The following is an 8,259-nucleotide window of genomic DNA, read 5'->3' as shown; positions in this document are numbered from 1 at the left end:
GAGAATTACATTGGTAGAAAAATTGAGGTCCAGAACCTAAGAAAAGTTGAGAAAAGCACCAAGTCCTCTATAGCTGGAGTGTAAAGTACATTGTGTGCAATATGGTGGTAGGAAGTCTGCAATGCATCAAACTGAAAACATAAATGAAGCAAAGATGCAATAAGCCTTACTTTTTTATGCTAAATGGATCTGACATTATTATAAAGGCCAACCATAAGAGATTCTTTAGTACTTTGCATAGAGGATAGAGATATCATCTGGAAAAATTAACTCTGGAAGCAACATTGATGAAGAACTAGAATAAAAATGATACAGCATCAGAATAATGAATGAGAAAACTACTGGTTGCCTTCACTCTATAAAAGATCCAAGACCAGATCCATTTACAGAATGGAAGGAAATAATTAATCAATAGAAGTTTCATCTCTGGAGTAGCTGCGCTGCAGCTCCCTCCCGGCCTGTGTCTCCGTGCTCCCTGCAATGAGCTTCCTCAAAAGTATCCCCCCCGCTCAGCTCGGCAGCAGCAGCCCAAGACGGAGGCAAGGGCCTCGGCACCAGCACGCTCCACATTGTGCAGAGCCGCCTGTCTTGGTTAGATGGCTCTGGATTAGGATTCTCACGGGAATACCCCACCATTAGCTTGCATGCGGTGTCCAGGGACCTAAATGCCTATCCACGAAAGCATTTGTATGTTATGGTGAATGCTAAATTTGGAGAAGAATCAAAAGAATCTGTTGCTGAAGAAGAAGACAGTGGTGATGATGTTGAACCTATTGCTGAATTTAGATTTGTGCCTAGTGATAAATCAGCATTGGAGGCAATGTTCACTGCAATGTGTGAATGCCAGGCTTTGCATCCTGATCCTGAGGATAAAGATTCAGATGATTACGATGGAGAAGAATATGATGTGGAAGCACATGAACAAGGGCAGGGGGACATCCCTACATTTTATACCTATGAAGGAGGATTATCCCATTTAACAGCAGAAGGCCTAGCCACCTTGGAGAGATTAGAAGGAATGCTTTCTCAGTCTGTGAGCAGCCAATATAACATGGCTGGAGTCCGGACAGAAGATTCAATCAGAGATTATGAAGATGGGATGGAGGTAGACACTACACCAACAGTTGCTGGACAGTTTGAGGATGCAGATGTTGATCCCTGAAGATGATTTATGCTGCTGTGGGATTCTGCTCATAACCAGGAAAGGACTAAAGAACTTGGTGCCTCTTTTACTGTGGAGTGGGTGTTGATGAAAGTCTTTTTCCTTCTCCAAAATTTACCTGAACCAGTTCTTTTTTTGAGACAGACTACATACTGAGACAAAAAGCTGTCACCAGCAGAAGAAACTATGACCTTTATTAACAAAGGTGAATTAACTTAACCAAGAGGGTATTTGCAGTTTATCATCTACCCAAAATTTTCGTGTATAGTTATCCTCTGGGTAGGCCTATAGTTCCTGATTTCACTATATGCATCTTCTGTAACCTGGCAGGCCTACATGGTGAGAATGCGCAGGCGCTTGAAGACGCAGGTAGACTGGATGGGAAGGAGGGAGGCTGAATCTAAGATATATCCTTTAGAGCCTAAGGATTCCCTTACCCCTTAAAAAGAAAGACAAAGAGATCTCAGAGAAATCCTGGCCACTGCTTGTTCTTCACAGGGATTAGGGTCTTTTTACTAATTTGGGATCCAGGTTAATTCGTTTAGGCATCTTTAGAGAGCCTCTTGGAAAATATCCTAGCCACATGAAATACCACTAATATGGATGCTTCTGATTAGCTTTTACTACTTTCACCATGTTTCACCAGTCTGTTTTGTTATCACCTCTTAGGTTATAGCCTTTAATTTCTAACCTCTTAGGTCAGTTTCCATAACAAATGAAATTGGGATGAAGTCCTCACAGTACTTCAATGGTAATTGTTTTGTCTTTGTAATAGTTTAACAAATAAATCTAGGTTTTCTATTAAAAAAAAAAGTTTCATCTCTAAAGTTCTCTGATTGCCTGCTAGAAGAAATGGTGTCCAAGTTTCCTTCAAGGTTTCTTGTTTCAAGGGTTGCATAGACAATTGTGTGACTAAGTCCACAGGGAAATTAAAAATGAGGTTGCCACATCAAGTGTCAGGAGAAAGGGAAAAAAAATGGGAATGTTGTCAACTTTTAATACGTTGAGTTCAAAGTACCTGCTCAAACTTTAATATAAATAACCAACAATTATAAACCTACACTACAAACAGATGTTCCAGTGAGTCATCTAAAATAATTCAGAAAAATTATTCTAATTTTTTCAGAAAAGTTAGAAATTATTTACATTAACGAGAGTGCATAAATGTAGAAAAAACAGAAGTACACTAATAAATTACTGTATGTGGCAGGCACTCCTTGTTTTCTATCTTCTGTCTGTTTTCTCTCCGAAATAACCTAAATTTTATTTGAAGCATCCATATTCTAGGTGAAGAAAATAAGGTAAAGAAGAACTGATTCATGAGTCCTGCCAAATAACCATAACTTTGTGATATAATTTTAACTCATGTTATGTAAGAAGGTGTGTTCTGAGTGGGGACTTCAGAAAAACTCTACTCCTCGTGAAAAAGGCCAGCTCATCTATCTAAGCATATTGATTTCATACTTTTCTCTTAGTCTTCTCTGAAATGTTGAAATGGTGCTAGGCATAGAACAACCAACTTGTGAACACAAAGAAGAAAGCCACAACTCATAGGATCATGTTTTTAAAATAAACAAAATATAGGAACCTGAGATCAGTGAACAGTTGCCGTACAAGTTTGAGTCACTAACATTCTTCTTTCTGTTGTGTGACAAAAATAATTCCACTAAGGGGCACCTGAGTGGCTCAGTGGGTTGAGTGTCAACTCTTGATTTCAGCTCAGGTCATGATCTCAGGTCCTGAGATAGAGCCCCTGGCCAGGCTCTGTGCTCAACAGGGAGTCTGCTTAAAGATTCTCTCCCTCTGTCTCTCCATTCCCCCTCAAATGAATAAATAAATATTTAAAAAATAACAATTCAGGGAGCCTCGGTGGCTCAGGCTATTAAGTGTCTGCCCTCAGCTCAAGTCATGATCCTGGGGTCCTGGGATGGAGCCTTGTGTTGGGCTCCCTGCTCAGTGGGTAGCCTGCTTCTCTTTTTCCCCCTTTGCCCACCCCCCCAACTTGTGCTCTCTCTCTCTCTCTCTCTCTCTCTCGTGTGCATGTCATGCACACAGACACACTCTGTCTCCCTCTCTCAAATAAATAAATAAAATATTTAATAATAATAATAATAAAATAATTCCAATGAGTTCTTTAAGACAAAATAATGGGTTCTTCCTCTCCCCTACCTGGATTCGTCCCTTCTTACAAGAAACATGAGGTCGCTGGATCAGAGAATAGCCCATTTATTACTCAAAGAGCATCTCGGTAGGTTCCTTTATTCCCCAACTTCCATAAGGTGATGTAATGAAGTCATGATGCCACTCTTCATATGCAGCAAGTTTGCATAAGAGGGGAGCTCCAACATGATAACCCTCAGACCTTTTTTAAGTCAACTAGCACAACTTTCTCTCCTCCTCTCAAGAGACACAGTACGAGATTCAACACTTGTCTCTGTAAACTAACCTTACCCAGGAGGGGAGGGAAATGTCTCTAGTTTCACCAATCTAGAATGTAATACAATAGAGCCAGAGGAGATAATTATCTAAATCTCTCTGAAGCGTACAACATCTCTAGCTTCCAAGGTGTATTAGATTTCTCTTGCTTCTCCTACAAATTACCATATGTCTAGTTGCTTAAAATAACACAAATGTCTTACAGTTCTGTGGGTTAAAATCTCATGCAGGTTTCACTAGGCTAAAATCAAGGTGTGAGCAGGATTTCATTTCTTTCTGGAGAATCTAGGGAAGAATCTATTTCCTTGCCTTTTCTAACTATTAAGTCTGACCTTTGGATCATGGCTCCATTTTTGTCTCCAGAGTAAGGAGTGGCTGGTCTTGTCTTTCTCTTATTGAGTTACTCTGACCTTGGGTTTTACGTCATATATGTATATATATATGGTTAATAAAACTACAAGACAAAATGAGATTAATTAAGGAGTCATTGTATATGGAATTATAGGTGAAGCACTTTAATGTTACAATTCACAGGGATTAGAAGGAGTTGAGAGAAGAGATGAAGGCAAGGGAGGGAGTGTGGAGTGAAGTTTAAGGATTAAGCAAGATTGTGGTCTCTTGGAAGCCAAATGAAAAAAAATGAATGAGAAAAAAATGATCAGGTTTTTCGAATGTTGTCAATAGGTCAAGTGAGATGTGGATTGAGAAACAGCCATCAAATTTGGTAGCTTAAAAATAATACACTACCTAATATAGGATATTAGAATAGATTATAGCTTTAGAAATTCATATCATTTATCATGCTATGCCTATTAATTTGACTTTTTAATGACAAATAGCAAGTTAAAATGTTAAGCCACCTCTATATCTCATTCCACATTTATATTGCTATCCAAATTTTCTTGATCACAAAGCTCACTAGGGAAAACATTTTGAAAACCATATGAGGCTAATAAAACACAAAAGCAATTGAGAATCATGAACAAAGCTTTATAAAAACAAATCACAAGTATGAGGTTTATAAAATTGCAGTAATAATATGGCAAGAATCTCTTTAAGTTTAGTTTTTAAAATTCAGACAGGAATTTTATTGAGAACATTGGGGTAATTGTTTACTATTTACATTTTGCTAGCTCCACAATGTTTATAATTTTTGACAAAGGTTATCACTAATCTAGCAGTCAGTTAACTATATAGGACTTTTATTCTTTTACTGTAGTTATTGAACGTCCTGATGGAATAATTGCTATGGGTTATTGCACATGGAGATAGTTAAATGCCACACATAATTCTTGCAAGTATTTGCTTACAAATAAATATTTTATGCTCCATAAAATAATGTATATCATGATCTCTAAAACACATTCAGATGATAGCACTTTCAGAAACTATTCTTGCCAATTAAATTTATAATTTTAAAACCACGAGAAAGCAAAAATGACAGTCTTCAATGAAACTGTTTTTTTCCTTTAATGATTTTAAATTATTTTAAGTGAATAACAAGTTTTAACAGGAAGCATTTGTTGACTATATTTATTTCTTTTGAGACTCCAAATGCTAGGAACTGGAAAGGTACATATTTCTCATTGACTTATTTATAGTATTGTTTTCCAAAATCTTGATTTAAAAAGCAACTGTAGTGAAGAAAATAATGAAGTGAAGGTTGGATATTGGAGTATAGAAATATGAAATGAAGGCGATACCTTTAACTAGAATAGAGTATTATATTAAGGATAGGGAACCATTGATCTACAGATGTTTCTCATTAAAAAATCCTTTTCATTTTTTGTTGAATGATTTATAAATGCAAGTGTATTAATAAGTAAGGCTAGAAAAATAACTGTATATGGCATAATATACTTTGTAGAAAAGAGAGCTTTTTACATAGTTTTCTTTTATTTTTAATATTTAAGCAACCATTCATTGTGAAGAACTACTTAAGTGGAGAAATTAGTATAAATTTGCAAAGTGCAAATAAAATATCATGTTATTAAAAATTATCTCTGGTTATAAATTGAGATGCTGACAAATTTGGACATGGGGCACTTTTAAAATTCAGAATTAGCAAATTTTACTATACAAATATTCAAAATTCACTAGTCATTAATTTTATAAATAAAATTTGCCTATCCTTTCTGCAAAGCATAGAATGTTTTGTGGCTGTCTTTGACAAAGTTTTGAAATTATTGTTCACCTATAATTTTAACATTTTTTTTTTTAATTTTAACATTTTTTTAAAAATGTGGTCTTTCAAAACAAATTTAGTATTGGTAATAACTTGATAATGGAAAAAATGGGTAGATAATATTATAATATCTTCCTTTCACTTTTTAAAATTTTATTGTGATAAATGCACATAACCTATATACCATCTTAAGCATTTTTAATTGTACTATTCAGGGGTATAAAGTACATTCATGTTGTGCAACCATTATCATCATCTATCTTTAGAACTTTTTTTTTGCAAAACTGAAACCCTCTATACATGAAGCAACCTCTCCATTCTGCATCCCTCCAGCCCTTGGCAACCACTATTCTACATTATGTTCCTACGATTTTGATTATTCTAATTACCTCATATAAGTGGAATCATACAGTATTTGTCTTTTTGTGACTAGTTTATTTCACTTAGCGTAATGTCCTCAAGATCTAGCATATTGTAGGATATGTCTGAATTTCCACCCTTTTAAAGGCTAAAGAATATTCCATCATATGTATGCATTAGTTTTGCTTCTCCACTTAATTGATGATGGATTTTTGGGTTGCTTCTACATTTTAGCTATTGCAAACAATGCTGCTATGAAAATGGGTATAAAGATATCTCTTTGAGATTGTGCTTTTAATTCTTTTGGGTATACACCAAGAAGTTATATAATATGTTAGTTCTATTCTTTAATTTTTTGAGGAACCACTATTCTGCTTTTCACAGTGCTGTACCATTTTGCAACACCACCAACAGTACACAACCATTCCAATTTCTCCACATCCTTGCCACACTTATTATTTATTTTTTAATAGTAGACATTCTGATGAGTGTGAAACTATTATTTTATTGTATTTTTTAAGATTTGATTTATTTATTTGACTGAGAGAGACAGAGACCACAAGCAAGAGGAGTGGCAGGCAGAGGGAGAGGGAGAAGCAGGTTCCCACTGAACAGGGAGCCCAATCCAGGACTGTATCCCAGGAACCCAGGGTCATGACCTGAGCCAAAGACAGAGAATTAACTGATTGAGCCACTCAGGCATCCCTCCATTGTAGTTTTGATTTGCATTTCCTACATGATTAATGATGTTGAGCATCTTTCATGTACATATTTGCCACTTGTGTATCTCCTTTAAAGAAATGCTTATTTTAGTCCTTTATCCATTTTTGAACTTGAACTGAGATTTATTGCTGATTTTGAGTTTTAGAATTTCTTTATATATCAGACATAAGGTTTGCAAATATCCCTACTATTCTGTGGATTTCTCTTTTACTCTGTTGATAGTTCTTTTGATGAATATTAAAAAGTGAATCTAATTTATTTTTTCTTTTGTTGCTTGTATCTTTGGTATTATATACAAGAAATTATTGCCAAGTCAATGTTGAGAACTTTTTTCTCTATATTTTCTTATGAGTTTTATAGTTTTAGGTCTTATGTTTAAGTCATGGATTCATTTTGAATTAATTTTTGTATATAGTGCTAGGGAAGATTCAGCTTTATCCTTTCACATGTGGATATTCAGTTTTCTAAGCACCAGTTATTGAAAATCTTGTCCTTTCTGCCATTGAATGGTCCTAGCACTATTGAAAAAAATTGTGTGGTTATATATGCAAGGGTTTAACTCTGAGCTTTCTCTCTATTCCATTGCCCTATATATCCTTCTTTATGCCATTACCAAATTGTTTTGATCATTGCAGCTTGTAGTAAGTTTTGAAATTAGGAAAGTTGAGTCCTCTAAATATTTTCTTTTTAAAATTGTCTTTATTTACTTGGCATCCTTGAGGTTCCATATGAATTTTAGGATAACTATTTCTATTTTTGCAAGAAACATCGTTGGGATTTTAATAGGGATTATGCTGAATGTGTAGATAACTTAAGGTAATATTGATATCTTAGCAATATTAAATCTTCCAATCTATGAACATTGGATATGATATGGAATGACAAGCCTATTCATGTCCTCTTTAATTTCCTTGTTTAAGTAAATTCCAAAGTATTTTATTCTTTTAGATTTTATTGTAAATATAACTATTTTTGTAATTCCTTCTTAAATTGTTTATTGTTAAGGTATACAAATGCATTTGATTTTTGTGTATTCACTGTGTTTCTTGCTACTTAGCTGATTTGTTTATTAGGTTGTAGCAAGTTTCTTTTGGAAACTTGAAGATTTTCTACAGATAATATCATATCACCTGCAAATGGATACACATTTTCTTCTTCCTTTGCAGTTTTGATATCTTTTATTTCTTTTTCTTTATTAATTGCTCTGGCTAGCACTTCCAGCACTATGTCGAATAGAAGTGGTGAAAGCAGGCATCATTGCCTTGTTTCTGATTGTGGGAAAAGCATTTCAGTATCTCCCCATTGAATATGATGCTTGTTCTGTTTTTCATATATGACTCTTATAATGGTGAGGTAGTTTCTTTGTATGCCTAATTTATTGTATGTTTTTATC

At 34.9% G+C, this 8,259-nt stretch overlaps 1 pseudogene; it reads left to right on the top strand.

The window, feature by feature from the left end:
* Window positions 1-480: 480 nt before the first annotated feature.
* Window positions 481-1,365, top strand: LOC140621285 (methylosome subunit pICln pseudogene; annotated as a pseudogene).
* The last annotated feature ends 6,894 nt before the right edge of the window (window positions 1,366-8,259 follow it).

The sequence above is a fragment of the Canis lupus genome, chromosome 30, assembly GCF_048164855.1.
Source record: "Canis lupus baileyi chromosome 30, mCanLup2.hap1, whole genome shotgun sequence".
In the NCBI taxonomy this organism is placed as follows: Eukaryota; Metazoa; Chordata; class Mammalia; order Carnivora; family Canidae; genus Canis; species Canis lupus.
This window is presented reverse-complemented; position numbering and strand designations above follow the sequence as displayed.